Below are 19,781 nucleotides of genomic sequence, written 5' to 3'. Positions count from 1 at the left end.
GAGATTCCCGGGCAAAGGGGATGGTCTAACAACGGATGCCATCTTACCTCAGTTGGATCCAGACGGAGGGAGAGTCAGCAGCTCGCAGCGTCCCACCCTCCCTCCCTGAGAAAGAAGGTTGTTATTGTCGCAGTTGGCTGAGGGTACCTTACTACGTGCCCCCAGGGGAAAGTTTAAGGGAGGTACTTGACAAAGATAGTGTAGCCCGGTAGGCCTGGGGTCCTGACCGGAAGGCAGTTAGCCTTGGTTTAGGGCTGGGGAAAAAGGAGGCAGGAACCAGGCGTTACATTTGGGCTCAGGGTCAGTCTCTTGGAGGCGAGTAAGGATTGTTGGTTACTGTAAATATTTGTTATACAAACGGTTTTATTACTGTTACAAAATGTTAACTGATGTTAAGTTTTTATGTTAATAAATAAATAACTGCGGCCTTCTCTTCCAGCTACAGTGTCTATGTGTGTTGTTGCGAGGAAGGGTTAGAGGTGTGGCTTTAACTAGGGGAAGGGGTAAGGGGTGTGGGTTTAACTAGGGGAAGGGGTAAGGGGTGTGGGTTTAACTAGGGGAAGGGTTAGAGGTGTGGGTTTAACTAGAGGAAGGGTTAGAGGTGTGGGTTTAACTAGAGGAAGGGTTAGAGGTGTGGGTTTAACTAGAGGAAGGGTTAGAGGTGTGGGTTTAACTAGAGGAAGGGTTAGAGGTGTGGGTTTAACTAGGGGAAGGGGTAAGGGGTGTGGGTTTAACTAGGGGAAGGGGTAAGGGGTGCGGGTTTAACTAGGGGAAGGGGTAAGGGGTGCGGGTTTAACTAGGGGAAGGGGTAAGGGGTGTGGGTTTAACTAGGGGAAGGGGTAAGGGGTGCAGGCTCGACACTGCACCTGTCATGATAATGATGAATATTATTTAAAGACTTGCTCACTGTAAATCTCTTCTATATAAAGTAATACTGCACTTCCTTTACATTGTAACAATCCTCTGTTCTTTTTATCCCAAATGAAGCTAATTAGTCATAAGAAAGGGGAGGTGGATGATCCTTGATATGATATTGATGCACGCTTCCTAATTGCTCGGAATTAAACCCAAACATCTTCTTTTAGTGGTTCTTGTCAACGGCAGAAGTAAATTTTATTTTGGTAATCCCCTTAATCAGAAACAAGGGAATTAGCCAGCTGCTTGGAATTCATGTTGAAATGTAATTAAGCATCTGATTACATCTCTGTGCATACCCAATAGCAGTGAGCAGCGTTGGAACATGAGAAGTATCCCTTGCATTGAATTATGTGAATGTGGCATAGATATAGCACATCGGTAATATGATGGCTCTCTATCCCTGTGCTAAAAGGCACATATCGGGGTGGCATGAACTCTTGCTACTTGTGTCAATCACGCTGCCAGGATTCTCCTTTGAGTGACACCGGGCTCTCCCCTCACATCTGCACCGCACAGTAATGTGATCCTCCAAGGAATTGCCTGTCTTGGAAGCCTAACCAAAAAAAAAAAAAAGGGTTTCACAAATTATCAATTACCTCACAGTGGAAATAGGATTCGCTGCCACCTGTGCTTGCTTTTAAATTGCTCACCGGGAGATCCATTTCTAAGCCTCTTTCCCCTTGTATTATTTAGGCAGTGGATTCATTAGAAGCCAAGATTAGGCGTTTTTGTGCTGCTGAATTTATAGTGTCTTGAATGAAATGGAAACATATCCAACAGATTTGGAGCCGCTCTACAGCAATGTAAGAAAGGAACGGAGAGACACCAGAAGCAGAGTCCCCTCATGAATGACAATTCATTGGCACCTTCTGGGAATCCAGGCTAACTGGCCTTCTTATTCAGTGCTTGGGAAATGCATGAAAAACCATTCTTACAATCACTGGGGCCTTTTGTGTAGCGCAGCCATGTGGGTTACTTAAGACCCTTTGGATTTATATGAAAGATAAAACATTTACAAACATATGTACTAAATTGCACAAGTGCAGTTTCCATTAGCAAACAATAAGCAATTACAGGTATCAGGCCAGTTATCCGGAAACCCATTATCCAAAAAGGTCATCTCCCATAGACTCCATTATAATCGAATAAATCTAATTTTTAAAAATGATTTCCTTTTTCTCTGTAATAATAAAACAGTACCTGTACTTGATCCCAACTAAGATATAATTACCCCTTATTGGGGGCAGAACAGCCCTATTGGGTTTATTTAATGGTTAAATGATTCCCTTTTCTCTGTAATAATAAAACAGTACCTGTACTTGATCCCAACTAAGATATAATTAATCCTTATTGGGGGCAGAACAGCCCTATTGGGTTTATTTAATGGTTAAATGATTCCCTTTTCTCTGTAATAATAAAACAGTACCTGTACTTGATCCCAACTAAGATATAATTACCCCTTATTGGGGTAGAACAGCCCTATTGGGTTTATTTAATGGTTAAATGATTCCCTTTTCTCTGTAATAATAAAACAGTACCTGTACTTGATCCCAACTAAGATATAATTACCCCTTATTGGGGGCAGAACAAGCAGACTTAAGTTATGGAGATCCAAATTCCGGAAAACCCCAGGTCCCGAGCATTCTGGATAATGGGTCTCATACCTGTACCTTGTACTTGGCCCCGACTAAAATATCATTAATCCTTATTGGAACCAAAACAATCTTGTTGGGTTTAATTACTGTTTAAATCATTTTTTAGCAGACTTAAGTTATGGAGATCCAAATTACGGAAAGATCCCTTATCCGGAAAACCCCAGGTCCCAAGCATTCTGGATAATGGGTCCCATACCTGTACTCATGAGCAGTCAGGAAATAAAAGAAAGGGACCAAATGGTTGCCACTGGCGACTGCACTTTTTCATGTTACTAAGTGATTCATAAGGGGCTGATTTTTTTTTTAAATTTGATTCTTTCCCCAAGATTTTATATAGTGTAACAATAAATTGAAAAAATAAAATATAAATCTAATGCCACAATTATGATTAGCTGTGATTTGTAGCAACTAGCTGAGATTTTCTGGAGTTATTTTGTGCAATTTTTGATAAATGTGTTTATATTCAGACTGAAGGTGGCAATTTTGTTGCAATTCGCGAAAAACAATGACAGAAAAAAACTCTCTTAAATATATTAGATTGAGCTTTTAAAACTGGATTATTCAAGAATTTTCATACTTAAGTTTTCGTACTGTGCATAGTTTTTGCGACTTTTTTGTACATTTTAGTAACTTTTTCGTACTTTGCGACAATTCGTGCGAAACTTTGTGCGACAAAATCATATTTTACGTGCTTTGCAACAATTTGTGCGACAAAATCGTATTTTACTTGCTTTGCAACAATTTGTGTGGCAAAATCGTATTTTATGTGCTCCGCGACAATTCGTGTGACAATTTGTGCGACAAAATCGTATTTTTCGTGCTTTGCAACAATTCGTGCAACAATTTGTGTGACAAAATCATATTTTTGTGCGACAATTTGTGCGACAAAATCGTATTTGTTGCAACGACTACGAAAGTTCCGAAATTTCCGGATTGAAATGAAAAGAATTGTATTTTGTGATTCAGATTCCTACTTTGATGAATAGGCCCCTTAAAGTTAATGCAGAGGTGACCAACCCCTTTAAGTCTTTACAAATTCTTTTGACCTCAGATTTCTTCAAATACGAAAATAATTACGCCCGCCGCTTGTGCTCTAATTGTCATTTTCCATCTAACAGATTGTGCTTGGGAACGTGACACTCGTTTGTCATTTATAAAATATTTATCTAGGAGTTTATTTCCTCATTACAATGTATCGTTTCCTCCTTGGGATTGTCTGTTGCCAATTAACTAGCTTAATTATCAAAGTTAGCAGAACCACAGACTTGCTAATTTCTTGCTTCAGCGTACTGCAAAACAAGCGCCAAAGAAATGGCTCCTGTGCGCTGCCAGATATCCACTAGATATTGTATCAGTCACCTTGGCGACACACAGCCTAACGTATGCATACCATTACGCCCTTCCTTTGTCTTTATAAGTGTGCATCTGACATTAAATCCATAAGGCAATCTGTCTTACTTTATGCCACATTGCAAAATGTAAATACATAAAATAATGAATTAGAACAAACTGTAAAACACTCTGACATTAGAAAACTAACATTTTTTGTAACATAAAATTTTATAAACAGTCCGAATCAAACGAAACCAATTTATAAGAAGTGCATAGCAATTTACCTTTATGAATAATTTTTTCCATTTCATTTTTTATTCCCCAAATGTATTTACTAGCCATTGTAAATAGAATATGGAATAAGGTGCCATGGGCAAAGTTTTCCCTGGTCCAATAACCATTAAGAACCTTTTACCAATGTATGTATGTATGTATAACTTTATTTATAAAGCGCCACAAGGGTACGCAGCGCTGTACAATCTTACAAAATACAAAATTACACACAGGGAGGACAAGTGTTATAATAAATAAATACAACAAATATATATAAATCCAGAGGGAATAAGTGCCATGTGGTATGAGACACAGTAGGAAGGGGGTCCTACAATCTTACAATCTGAGTGGTTGGGTAACATACAGGCACAAACTGGAAGGTAAGAGTGCACCAGGTATGGGCATTTGCCCTTAAGCGCAAGACTAGGCTAAATAATGTTTTAGTGTTTCAGAAGGTAACAGCTGAGCTTCTTCTTAAAGAGAGTGGATGAGAGTTCCGGAGGTAAGGACAGCAATATAGTGCAAACCTTTCCTATGTTTCTGCATAAGCAACAATGTATAATACAGTACAGGTATGGGACCCATTATCCAGAATGCTCAGGACCTGGGGCTTTACAGATAAGGGGTCTTTCCATAATTTGGATCTCCTACCTTAACTCTACAAAAAGTATTTAAACATAATTAAACCTAATAGGATTGTTTTTCCTCCAATAAGGATTAATTATATCTTAGTTGGGATCAAGTACAGGTACTGTTTTATTATTACAGAGAAAAGGGAATCATTTAACCATTAAATAAACCCAATAGGGCTGTTCTGCCCCCAATAAGGGGTAATTATATCTTAGTTGGGATCAAGTACAGGTACTGTTTTATTATTACAGAGAAAAGGGAATCATTTAACCATTAAATAAACCCAATAGGGCTGTTCTGCCCCCAATTAGGGGTAATTATATCTTAGTTGGGATCAAGTACAGGTACTGTTTTATTATTACAGAGAAAAGGGAATCATTTAACCATTAAATAAACCCAATAGGGCTGTTCTGCCCCCAATAAGGGGTAATTATATCTTAGTTGGGATCAAGTACAGGTACTGTTTTATTATTACAGAGAAAAGGGAATCATTTAACCATTAAATAAACCCAATAGGGCTGTTCTGCCCCCAATAAGGGGTAATTATATCTTAGTTGGGATCAAGTACAGGTACTGTTTTATTATTACAGAGAAAAAGGAAATCAGTTTTAAAAATCTGAATTATTTGATTAAAATGGAGTCTATGGAAGAGGGCTTTTCCGGAACTTTCTGGGTAATGGGTTTCTGGATAAGGGGTCCAATACCTATATATTGCAAAAGGTGTCAGCAACTGAAATTTGTGACCCCAGTCTCAAAAACTGACTAGGGGTCATTCACTAACCATGGGGAGCAAATGCAAGGGTATTAAGGGTATTAAGAGTGGTTTTAAGAGCGTTCATCTAAGGAGCACTTGTGCTACAGGGGTGGGGGGTTTGCGCTCTGCAACTAGAACAAAATCAAAAATGTTTTGTTTCGAACAGATAAGTACCTTTTCATTGGTTATTTTTTTTTTATTTGTTCAACTTTTATTTCGTGGTATCAAGTGCATGCAGTTACATTCCATTCGACATAGCAATTGGTTATTACAGCTGGTACAAACTGTGTGACAGTGACTATTCATTTATTAGTAAAGCATTTTATTTCCAGCCTAAAGAACAAGCAATTGCCTTCTATAGTGATGAGCAAACCTGTCTCATTTCTCTTTGGCAAAAAAAACTTGAGAAACTCCTTAAAAATATGCAAAATGGTAAAGAATTCATGAAATGCATCTACCGTAGTAATAAGTGAAATTTTCCGGTAGACACGAATTTGCGCCAAATTTCCGCATTTCGCCATTGGAGAAAAAATTTGCCATTCAACAAACAATTCAAAAAAATTACATGCGTCAAAAAAATGTGTTGCACGGATCATGTTTTTGACACGCGCAACAATTTTTTTTACGTATGTCATTTTTGGTGTTTTGCAAATTTTAGGCTAATCTTTTCACAAATTTTTCAGCGAAGCAAAACAGGACAGATTTCCTCATCACTAATCTACCATGCAACTTTTTGCCATGCAGAACTTTTTTGATGTGACTTTTTGAAGCGGTCATGACTTTTTCCTCACTTAGCGAATTTTTGTTACTGTAAATTTTAATGGCAGTTTTGTAAAAAAGGTTGAATTTCTCATAAAGTGATTTTATTTTTATATATCTATCTATCTGTCTTTCTTTCTATCTATAAAAATTCACAGTTAAATATATGATGACTTGTTCTTCTCAGTTGTGCCCATTAAACAACACAATAATAGCTACTGCAAGCACTGAATTACAAAAAGATGGTTTATTGATTGAGACTGCATTGAGTGATAGCATATTGCAATTTAGATGGCCAGGAAAACATAAAAGTATTCCAATAATGCTGTAATATATTATACTGCACTCATTATTTTCACAGTTAAGTCTGAAACTGAAAAATCATTTAGAAAATATATCCAACATGGAATTCATGAGCCCACGGCTTACAGTATGTTGTGTATCTGCTTATTGTAACTCATGTTATTCTCAGACTCACATTGTTGAACTTATGGTGCCTTGTGTTCCTTTCGTTCTAGGCTTATACGGGGTTGGTAACTAGTAGTGATGAGCAAATCTGTCCCATTTCGCTTCGCCATAAAATTCTCGAAATGGCAAGAAACTTTGCAATGCGGCGAAACGCATTTGTCATGTCATTTTTTTTTTCACCTGCGTTTTATTTGGTCGCCTGCGCCTTTTTTTTGTCGCCCACGCTTTTTGACATGACCGCGCCCAATTTTACGCACAGCTATTTTTTTTGATGTGTGCCAAATTTTACAGAAGTTTCGCTAAACAATTAGCCAATGGTGAAATGCGAACATTCGCTGCAAATCCATGCCTGGCGAAAAAATTTAACTAGTGATGAGGTCTCATCAAAAATGTTGCGTGTGGCAAAAAAAGATAATATGATGATGACATTATCTTTATTTTAGTAAAATCATCATTTTTAGTGATGAGCGAATCTGTCCTGTTTTGCTTTGCTGAAAAAAGCACGGAACTGTGGAAAAAATGGTGAAAAACTTGTGAAATGCGGTTACTGCACGACTTTTTTTTATGCAATTGCACCTTTTTTGACACAACTGCGAATTTTTCATAGTCAAATTTTACAGAAGTTTGATGAACAATGTTCCTCATGCATGCCGTTCATATGATAGCACACAAATATAATGCACCGCCAAGCAGATCTAGTGCTGTAACATAAGCACCATTTGCCTTTCATGTACTGTACATTCAAATGCTTGAAGGCGGGCACAAAACAGTATATGACAATTTAATAATACATCATGGGGTTGATTCATAAAAGTATGAGTTTGAATCCCGAAATGGGTAAAATTCGGATTAGATACGATAATTTCTGATGATCGAAAATGTCACGAAATTTTCATATCCGAATGATCATAAACGGCGGGGAAACCTTTCTGACTTTGATCCTTCTGTGCATGATTTTTGGAAGCCTCCTGGCCAAAGGAAAGTCACGATTCCGAAGCTTGAATGAATCTGAAACTTTCGTACTCAGTATCATAATACAATTTTGTCGCACAAATAGTTGGGCTTTTTGCCGTAAAGTACGAAAAAGTTGCACAAATTAATGAAAAAGACGCAAAAAAATACACAGTACGAAAAACACAATTTTTTTGTGTTCGGAAGTGATCGTACTTTGATAAATGGGCCCCTATATGTTGTAATTCCCTGTGGGTAATACACCATACAATATATTCAGCTTTGTTTAAGGACTTATCCCTTTATTTGTGTAAGTATGACCCACAAAAACTAAGTTACTTTGACACAAATAGAAGTAATTTGTTGCAAATGGCTGAAATTGATGAAAGTGAGTATTTCAACCCTTACAACAATGGATTTTAGCTGTGGTGTGTGTGCCAGAAGTCCAAATAAAGCCTGCTCCTTCTGTATCAGGCATTGCCTGAAGTAATCTTCAGGCAATGCAGGGAACTCATCACTAACCCTCATATGTAATAAAATGCACTAAGTTTGCCCAGGAGCAGTAACCCATAGCAACCAATAAGATGTTTGCTTTTAAACAGGAGACTAGTAAATGCTACCTGCTGATTGGGTGCTATGCAGGGTCGGACTGGGCCGCCGGGAAAAATCCGGGTGAATACATTCTGTGTATAGATTCACCCACAGGCCCCCTAACTCGGATGGATTCTGTTCACAAGCTAGCCTTAGTTACGTCAACTATAGCCTTGAAGACAGAACCACCTATTTGGCAAAAGCCTTGTTTTCTGTGTTGTGAACAGCATTCATTAGAGCGCCTTCATTACAAATCCAACACTGGAAACATATCAAAAGAACAAGAATCTGCCGCTGAAACTGAATATACGGTTTCCATGGCCTGAGCATTGCATGTTAAAAGACCGGGTACAGGAAGATATTTTGTGACAAATCTTAAATGTCATTCAGTCTCAGATTGCCAAACTGCAAGGCCCATATTATGTCTTCATTTTAGACAATACAATATATGACAAGCAGATAAATGAAAAGTAATGATAGACCATAAATGGTAAAGCATCATTTGTGATCACAACTGATTTGTAACCAGCTTGTAAATGGGCTCTTCAACCACCTTCTTGATGCAGCCCATACTTCATTGTGACATTATAGGGCTCTTAATACAAAAAATTGATATGTCATTGTTTTGATCAATTCCACTTTTATATGTATTTGAAATATGGCTAACAATTAGCAAGAGGTTAAAGCTGTACAAACAGAGATACTGTAAAAACCTATAACAGAGACTAAACATCTATAATATACAGCAATACAGATACTAAAACTCAAATGTTTTACAATATAAGCCATAAATAAATAGCCTTTTGAAACTTAAAAATAAATGGGTTGTAAAAGCATTAGGGTAGATTTTACTGGATGAAATAAGTTTTCGTAATGAAACAAAAGAAGCAAAAAGACAGAAAAAGAGAGAAAACTTTAGCCACCTTGTAATAATAATAATAATATAAAATAAATGAAAAGTTGGTTTGTGTCATGTGACAATTGCAGAAGCTTCAGTCACTACTAAGTACATTGGTCCTTTATGAGCACTGGGCAAATTTACAATTGGCCATTACCCATGACAACCAATCAGATATTTGCTTTCATTGTTCTAATGAAAAAAGCTGATTGGTTGCTATGATTTTCTGCCCCATATAATGCCTTTACTTTATGGTGCCTAATGAAGGTACGGGCACTGTACCATACCACTACACAAGGATATATTGATAAAGTATTGAGGGCAAATTTTTTCAGCTGATACAGATTTGCCTACATATTCTCCATTAATCATATACGCATCAAGAATACATTTTGCACAATGTTTTGTACAATATTTCCAATGGTTTCCTTTATGTGGATATATTGAATGCAGGAGACCGGAGAGGACATTGTGAGCCCAAACTGTGCTACATGTCAGGGCTGAGGACTGTGCTTATAATGTATATATAAATGTATATTATTCTCATTGCCTGAATGAGTTATTCAGTTATTGTTTAATCCTAGCTTGGTAACAAAGTTACAGTTTGAATTCAGCTGACTTTCTCTTTTTAGGGGTGATGGTTTTTTGGCCCACTTCTTTTTTAACTGATTGCCATGCATGGGGTACTCAAAACAGCTCATTTATTGCCTGACAGAATCTGACCACTTTTTTTTTTATATATTTTATTTTATATATTCCCTCTGAATGTCAATCAGTCCTTGTTGTAGGGTTCAATAAATACATTCATACATACAGTAAACTATACAAAATCCCATCCACTCGGTTGTTAGCACCCACCAAGGCATGTGATCCATGTGATCCATGTGATCCAATGCTCTGGGATGGTGGGGCCACTGGTTTTCACTGACACCCTAAAGGTAGATTTATAAAAAACTGAGTTGGCGTTTATCGTTTGATTAAAAAGAAAAACAAGAAAAGGGGTTAACAAACCGTAGCTGGGGGAAAAAAAGTGCAAGTATTTTCTGAGAACTCAAATAGCCGTGATTTATTTTATATTAATATCAAAATTCACCAGTGTACGTTTTGGAGCCCATTTACCTAACAATTTCCATATAGAACATTTTGGAATGTATGGGGAAAGTTTTTTGACGTTTTTGGTAAATTTCCACGAAAAAAATCATATTTTGCGCAAAGAATACAAACATTTCGGAATTCGTTAACACTTTAGTTACACTTTCATCAGGACTATATTTTCGCCAGGTTTGATCTGTCAAGTGCCATTGAGTCCTATGGAAGGCTTCCAAAGCCAGAACTGTTTAGTGGCGTTTACAAACTTTTCGGGCCGGAAATTTAGTGACTTTCGGAACGCAATTGAACCATTGAGACATTTCAGAACTAAAGAAATGATTGTGGTTACTTCGAATTTATAGCATATCGCGTTCAAGGCTAGAAAATAACGCATTTTAGTAAATGTGCCCCTTTGTGGTTTTTTTTTGCTCTCAAGTTTTTTTTCTCAAACTTGATTTTTAATAAATCTGCCCCATGTGATCACTGCTATTTCTGCATCAGTTGCTCAATGCTTGCAGCCTTCAGGAAATGTCTAGATGAGATAAAAAAAAAATGTCGGGCTATTTCTCCATTATCTTACTATGGTAGCTTTTACCTTAAATGGGAATCTATAAAATCCTTTTAGTAACTTCATAACTCCTGCAAAATGCTCAGCCACATTTCTCATAGTGCAATGCCCGCTGACCTCTTGTTATTCAAAGAGCCGTCTCAGTAAAGCCAGGAATCATCTGTCCATCATTAAGTTCCAGATCATAAACTTTTCAGGTTTCCTTTTTATTAATCTGCCAGTTCTGGTGTAGCTAGAAGACGATTCAACTTACATCTCCATGCTTTGTACGTTTTATATATTTGGCAAAAAAATATTCCCAAGTAAACATAACGTCTTAATATCAATGAAGAAAACATGTGAAGGAGATATGTAATACATGAGGAATATACATTTGTTCGGTTTTATTACCACTGTACTTTAGTCATTATTTGTTATACAGCAGATTTCCAGTGATTGCTACAGGGAAACTAAGCGCAGAAAATAAAGGACTGTTACTCCCTGTCAGCTGTCGCCATTATTTTTATGGGTTCACTGAGATTATACTGCATTTTATAACTGTCATAATCAAACAACGCCTGGGGCACCGGACCTCTTCTATGCCAGCTGAATCTGCTTGCTGGTGTTCTTTGTCCTTACTTAACTGGTTTAAGATGGCACAAAGGCTGAAAATGACTACATAACATTTTAATTATTACCTATGGGAGAAAGAACCCCTTTCTGTGTATAATACTGTTACAAGTCTGTACAATAACCATGACAATATAATAAGTTTATAGGTCTTGCAACTCAGATATGACTTGAAAATATAATAATGGCTGCAAATATTGCTTATCATCTGATAATCCACAGTAACTATACCATAGCTATGGGTAATACAGCAAACATTGTACTGCATATCCTGTATAATAGTTAGTTGGGGGAAAATTATATTAGAATGGATGCAAATTAGCATGGATCAGAACTGAATATCAGTAAAATATTGTTATGAAGAGTTATGGCAATGGGACTCCTCAACTGACCCTTCGCCTTGAGTCAACCCACTGAACCCCATTGTTACATACCTTAATGAAACACCAGGAGAGAGAAATAGGCTAAAATGGCCACAGCATTTATTCACATTTTATCAAATAAATAGGACCTTGCCAGCCTCACCCCAAGGCAATATTCTAAAGCCATTATTCCATAAGAGATCACTACTATGCTCTGCTGTTCCTTACTGAAGACTTGGGGCTTGTGATTTGCATCATGGGGTAAGGATTTGGGTGGGTGATAGAGCTCAGTGTTGGTTCTGAGCACGATGGTGGGTAGGTATTTTGTTTGCACTGGGAAAAGAGTGATGCACCATTCCACAAATAATAACGGGAACCAAAGGCAGACGCTAACGCTGCTCTATTCCAAAAACGGTATGTCTGCCAAAATGTTATCAAACATGACATTTTAGCCTTCTCTCTTTCTAACAACATTAATATTCCTGTAGGGCAATGTAATAAAAGTTGTTAATGGAAATATATCCCTTTGCGAGTAAGTTTGGTATAGGTAAAGGATATATTGTTTAAAATGTTTGGGACTAAGAAAACCATGGATTGTACTGTATTTAATGCTTCCATCCGCTGGTGAAAAAATCAGGTGGGAGGGGTGCATATTTAGCAAAAACTGAGTTTGAAAAAAAAAAAAAAAAAACGCAGACAAAATGTGTGTGAATTTCAAGTTTTTTTCCCCTTCAAATACTAGCTTATTATTATAAGAAAAAACTGGAACTGAATAACTGAATAGTCACCCACCAGCGAAAATTATATTGCTTTATCCATTTTCAATGAGGCTGACAATCTTGATAATAACTGGGAAATACATAATAATAAAATGGGAAAATAAATAAACAAAAAAATGAATAAAGTGCTTGAAATAATTCCCATTGACTTTAAAATGCTTGCACGAGTTTGCGGTTTTCTTTGCTGCGTTTTTTTTCCTGAACCAAGAAAAGCACAAAGCTTTTTTTTTATAAATCTGCCCTTCTGAATGTTATTGGTTTGCACCATTGTGCCATGAAATAAAACTTCTTGTTTAAAAAGTCATTATTTTAGGTCATTCACAAACAAAAAGCCTGAAATATAGCGACTTCTGAAAATCAGTATTACATTGTGAAAAGCAATTTACATAGGCAACAGTGATGAGCGAATCTGTCAAGTTTTGCTTCACCAAAAACGTTCTTTTTTATGCGCGTAATTTTTTTTTACACGCAACAATTTTTTATTGACATGGGTGACGTGGCCAAATTTTCCGCTGCGAATCCAAGCCTGCTGAATTATTTTTCCCATCACTAATAGGTGATTTTTTGGGTGTGAAAACAGAAATGAGTGAAAAACCATACATCGGCATTGTTTTTTTTTTTAATGGAGACGTATTAAATTAAAAATGATTTCTTCCCTTTAGATACAGGTATGGAACCTGTTATCCAGAATGCACGTGACCTGGGGTTTTCTGGATAAGGGATCTTTCCTTAATTTTGATCTACATACCTTAGGTCTGCTAAAAATCATTAAAATATTGCCTCCAATAAGGATTATTTATGTCTTAATTGGGATCAAGTACAGGTACTATTTTATTATTACAGAGGAAAAGGAATCATTTAACCATGAAATAAATCCAATAGGGCTGTTCTGCCCCCAATAAGGGGTAATTATATCTTAGTTGGGATCAAGTACAGGTACTGTTTTATTATTACAGAGAAAAGGGAATCATTTAACCATGAAATAAACCCAATAGGGCTGTTCTGCCCCCAATAAGGGGTAATTATATCTTAGTTGGGATCAAGTGCAGGTACTGTTTTATTATTACAGAGAAAAGGGAATCATTTACCCATTAAATAAACCCAATAGGGCTGTTCTGCCCCCAATTAGGGGTAATTATATCTTAGTTGGGATCAAGTACAGGTACTGTTTTATTATTACAGAGAAAAAGGAAATAATTTTTAAAAATTTGAATTATTTGCTTATAATGAAGTCTATGGGATATGGCATTTCTGTAATTCGGAAGGTTCTGCATAACACTTTTCTGGATAAGGGATCCCATACCTGTAAAATGAATGTATTTAGAGACAGCTTGTGTTATTTAAAATAAATCTCTTGACAGCTGCAGTGTCGAGACTGCACCCCTCCCCATTTAACCCAACCCTGTACCTCCTATCCCTAAAGAAACTCAGACACCTAGGTTGGAAAGAAATGTCCGCAGTTGTTTATATCATAACAATAAACATAACTTATATAACATATATATAAAATTGTCAACAAACAACCAAACCGTTTGTATAACAAACATTTACTTAAACTGACAATTTTGCCTTTCTTGTCCCAAGGGCTGACCCTGCTCCCAACAGTAAAGCCTGGTTCTTGCCTCCTGTCTCCTTAGCCATAAACCAGGCTGCCTACCTTTCTGCCAGGACCCCATGCCTACCAAGCTACTTCTACTCCTTGTCAAATACCCCATTTTAACTTTCCCTGGGGCTCCAAGTAAAGGTACCCTCCACCAACTGCTACAGCAAATGCCCCCATCTCCTAGGGAGGGAGGGTGGGACACTGTGAGCTGCTGCTCCACCGACGTCCTGCGCTGAATGACGGTAAACCTCTGCCTCTGCTCTACGTAGTTCTGCCTCTCCCAGCAAAAGTGGGAACTTTAAATCCACCAATCCCAGCCCTGTAAGCTAGTGGGGGGTGGGAGGGATACCCCTCCTGGCCCAGTCAAGCCCTGCTTGCTATGGGTCAATGGGCCCTAAGGTAGAATTTTCCTTTTTCAAAGAAAAGTTTGTCTGCTGTTAAAGCTAACAGGGAATATTCACAACGATTTTGTGCAGCGAAAGAATCTTGTAGACGGTGTTCTGTCTGAGCAACAGGACCACTGCCCGAAGGCATGGAAACAAAGAGAAGCTGTGAAAGCCAGAGAGAATGTCTGAGAACGAACCTAAGGGCTCTTTAGTTTGTGATGTAGCTACATTTCTGTTAGCTTATCTCTCCTGACCCAGTGAGGGAAGCCGAGACAGCTGAGTGTCTAGTGAAGCTTTGGCTGTATGTGTTGTTTAGTTTCCTGCAGGGGGAAGTCGAGTAGTTATTGATCGGAATATTCCAGAGGCCTCTTATTGTACCGCGGACTTTATTTAACTGTAATGTAAGTAAGGAGAACTGAAAGGGCCATTTCCCAGATATACCAAATGATGTTTTCTTGTAAGCGTGCAATGTTGCAGCTGCCCTTAAAATGTGTAGTTGAAATATGCTTGTTTCCTTAGTTTTTATTGTCTACACTAGAACACATCTTTCGATGGCATTACGATTGTTTTCCAGAGCCAAGGACATTTTACATTTAAAATATGATGCACATAAAAGCATGTCTAGAAATTCTAATTAGCAACACACATCATGTACAGTAGCAACGAGAAATTGTAATGCCTTTATAAAAAGAAAAAAATGGATCAAAATATTATAGAAATTGCTATAACTGAGAGTTGTGATCATTTGTACACAGGCATTCAGATCCTATAGATACTCAAGGGCTAAAATGGTATTTGCAACCGGATTTGGTAATGACTCCGTCCAAAGTAGAGACTCTACTGAAATGTAAATGTAATACAAGATCTAGGGTTCTAGACTTGAGTTTCTGGTAAGACATTCATGGATCCAGATCTCTGCCCCTCTCAAAACCTTGTTTGCCCTTGCAGCTGCTGCCCGGCATTGCTTGCTACAGCCAAGTTTATTATCTACAAGGACTCCAAGGTCCTTCTCCATTATGGATTTGCCTAGTGCAGTCCCATTAAGGGTATAGGGGGCTTGCATATTGTTACATCCCAGGTGCATGACCTTACATTTATCCACATTAAATCTCATCTGCTACTTAGCTGCCCAGATTGCCAGTTGGTCAATATCCTGCTGCAAGGATGTCACATCCTGGATAGAACTGACTGGTCTGCAGAGTTTTGTGTCATCCGCAAACACTGATACATTACAATTACAATACCTCTTTCACAAATATTCTTCAAAAATCTTAAAAAACATCAATTAAGTTGTATTCATAATATTTTATAATCCTTACAGCAGAAATATAATTGTATAATAAATATTTGTTATATTATGATAATAATACTATAATGATAATGATACTATAGTATCAGGATATCAGTGGGTATGAACAATGAAAATAATACATGAAATACAATAAAATCAATCAAATCAACTGATATATTAAGACTAGTGATGGGCAAAATAATCGTCATCAAAAAAAGGTTGACCGCCACAATGAGTGACGAAAGCATGCCTGACGAAGGGTATGCCCCCGAAACGTTGCTTCTATACTTTGAATAAACACACAGGGGCCAAGCCCCACTTGCATTATACTCGTTGTGCCAGTCATCCTTTGCTGGACTGTACTGGGAGTGCCGACTCTCTGGGCTGTGCACCGAGTGAGAATTGTTGGAGGAGGCAAGGGTGTGCTGGTGGAACTTTTCTTGTTGTACGAAATAATCTTCAGGCATGGATTTGTGGCATTTTTCCACACTTCGCCATTTCTTGCCGAAATGGGCGACAACATTTGGCGTGCAACAGATAATTGTCGCACACGTCCCAAAAATTTGTCGCATAAATAAACGTAAAAAAAGTTTAAAAAAATTACGTGCATCAAAAAAAAGTTGCATGCTCTGTTTTTTTTATAGGAGTATAATAATACAAACTTGCTGAAGCTGCGCCTGTCAGGAATTGCCAGGAAGGCGGAGCTCAACTTTGAGGATCATGTTCTAAATACACCACAACTCCACAGCTTCAGGTAGCTGAATATAGTGAGGGGCTGCAGGAGAGCATAGAACAGAAAGAGTTCAGTCAAAGTCAGTTATTCAAGTCGGGGCAGGCTAAGTTCTAGCAGAATGCATAAAAAAGTCAAATCAAACACAGTCAGCAGAAGTCACCACCAGCAGTTATGTGACTGCTTAGCACCCGACTGAGTAGTTCATGGCAAGGTGGTAGAGGCACACACCAATCAAGTGAGCAGAAGTCACCACCGGCAGCTAGGCCTATAACCAAGCAATGACTGAATCCCTCAGCAACCTTTTCAACCCTAATTTTGGCATTATGCATGTTTGTGTGTAATATTTGCACACAATTTGCATGCAACCAGACACACAGGTGCATTTAACCAGTCCAGGAAGCCTTACAGCCCCTTTGATTGCATGGCTTTCAATTCCCAAGCTATACTACTCCTATTAACAATTACTGAAAATGATTTAGCATGATTCCCTGTGCTTTCTCATTGGTAGTGACCTGAGCAATAAGTAGACCACTTTAAAGCAGCCCGGAAAAGCGAGCCAGGAACAGGTAGAGCCATGACAAAGGGGTGAATAGGAACCCAAAGGAAGTTAGTGTGTGGGATGCTGGGAGTTGTAGTGCTAAAGGAGTAAGTGGGAGGAGTATGAGGCAGCATAAATAAAAGAAACAGGAAGAAGGAGAACCACTACCTTGTGGCAGCTGAAGGGAGAGCACAGCGTTCCCGCCCGCCTGCCCTGGAGTAAGGGATTTGGGGGGGGGGGGTAAGCAATAAGGGGATATGGGTTTTGAGTAGTCGCAGCTTTAGGCATGGTGGGGCTGCCCTAGGGGGAGCCGAAAAGGGGCTAAATAGATGAAAGTACAGGTTTTTTCTGGAGGCTTTGGGGGGAAAGCAGCCATAGTAGGCACAGGAGGTGGGAAAGTTTAGTTGCGGAGGCCTAATCACAGGCTTGAAAGGGTTCTTCAAATGTTTAAGGTGATTTTAAGGTTAAGTAATGGTAATAATTGTAATGCAGCCTTCAGCGGCTAAAACCTTTAGGCCTAAACACCATTCAATGTTATAACACCATCCAGCACCTTGAAAAGAGTTGCCTAACAGGATATACAAGGCTTTGAGTTAATACCAATTGCTCAAGAAATTACAAACGTGTGCGCTGTCGAGCTTTCCCAATTTTATAGCAGCCCTTATTACATTTTGGACAAATATATAAATATTAATGAGCTTATATGTATGTAAAATAACTTGTTCTGCAGGGTATTTAATCCCCTAGCTGAGCATATTTAATTGCTTGCTTTCCAGGAATCCAGTTATACTTCCTATCCTTTGGGAACTGAGAAGCCGTTGCACATGAAGCAAATATTTTATATACATACATAAATTAAATGAAAGTCCAACCCCCCCCCCAAAATAAAACCCCTCTTCCCCGAAGATGCTCACAAACTCTTCAAGTTGCAAATAAAGGAATAGACTTCTCAAAGCCTTTAGTCTCAATCTAATTCTATTAAATAATAGAAATGTAATCTTAAAAAATGAAAAAAATAATAATAAAGTTATGCAACACCAATTTCAACTGCTCTTCTGAATATTGTATGTTTTCATGAACAAAACCCCCCATCCATCCATATTAATAGCTGGAATTAAGTCTCCAATTCAATATTCCACATCCTGCTCTGCAAGTGCAAGAGTTTCTATTTAACCAGATACTTATTTTAAATCATATGTAAGAGGAAAATAATACTTTCTGTACAAATCTTGAAAGTAAAATTCAAATGAAAAAGGTTGAGAAAAGAGGCTTTGTTCATGCCAGGTCACATTTTCAAGCTATGTCATGCACATTATGTGGTTAAAAATGCTGCCTTCATAATAAGGTGACCTGGAAAAACTGGTCGTTTGGGAACCCAAATTGTGTGATTGAAAAACTTGCTTACATAGTTTTTCAGGCAGAAAGAACTTAAAGCCCACTGAGGGATAGAGTCTATGATATCTTCAAAAAATACAATACAAATGAATACATTCATAATCATAGCAGGGTAATAACGTACCAAATTACTATAAAGGCCCGGCCTGTGTCCGGTTGTGCTTAGAGTTCCATTACAACAGTTACATAGTTTTTCAGCAGGGTTTGGATTAGGCCGAATCCACAGTCCTGGCCGAACCAAATCCGAATCCTAATTAACATATGCTCATTAGGATTTGGAAGGGTTAAATATCCCCGCATGAACACAGAAGTGGAAAATTTTTCACATTTAACCCTTCCGCATAAGCTAAGGATTCAGATTCGGTTCGATATATACGGCCAAATCCCTTACCATGGATTCGGGGGTTCAGCCGAACCCAAAAAACTGGGTTGGGTGCATCCCTAGTTTAGGGGGAGGACAGTTTTTACAATTCAGGGTTATGAGTCGCCTGGCTTGAAATAAAGCCTTTACAACAAGTGGACTATAAGATGCTGGGACAAGGTGGTGTACCCCATTGTTTAGTGAACACAGTGCTGGTTCTATAGGCAATGCAGTGTCTGTCACCCTTGATAAGTGTTGTAAGACTTTGATCCAGTAACGCTGCAGGTTAGGGTGAAGACACATGGAGCTACTTAGTAGCAGCTACTTGTCAGAGCTACTTAACACAAGAAAATACCCAGCCATAGACAATACTGAGAATTGCCTCTGCTAAAACACATGTAGAGACAGTTATCAGTAAATGATCAGCATTGTCTGTTTTAGTAGCCATGACAAGTAGCTGCTACTAGTAGCTCTGTGTGTCTTCACCCTAAATGCCAAATACAAGAGCAATGGGGTGCCAGCAAAATGATTAGATAGCCAGCTGGTACAATGCCATTAGCAAACTGAATACTGACTTCACCAGGACCAAAATCATACTTTATTAACCCTTGATTTTTTCAGTTCAAGTTTTTTTGATGCCAAAACCCAATTTTGTTACGAAAAAAAAAAAATTCTCACAATTTATAATGTGACAAAACCCCAATAAATCGGAATGCAAAAATACATCATTTAAACCTGTCGGATCATGTAGAACTCATTTACAACTGGAAGACCTTTCCTTGCTTCTTTTATGGTTTTTGGGCACTGACTTTTGCACAACAATATAAAAAAACGTTAC

The 19,781-nt window shown here is 38.1% G+C and overlaps 1 protein-coding gene across 2 annotated transcripts in view; it reads right to left on the bottom strand.

Moving 5' to 3' along the window:
* Positions 1-19,781, bottom strand: part of robo1 (roundabout guidance receptor 1) — a 665,579-nt gene that overhangs the window by 507,222 nt on the left and 138,576 nt on the right.

The sequence above is a fragment of the Xenopus tropicalis genome, chromosome 2 (assembly GCF_000004195.4).
Source record: "Xenopus tropicalis strain Nigerian chromosome 2, UCB_Xtro_10.0, whole genome shotgun sequence".
Classification (NCBI taxonomy): Eukaryota; Metazoa; Chordata; class Amphibia; order Anura; family Pipidae; genus Xenopus; species Xenopus tropicalis.
Note: the sequence above shows the minus strand (reverse complement) of the source record. Positions and strands in the feature narration are given on the sequence as shown.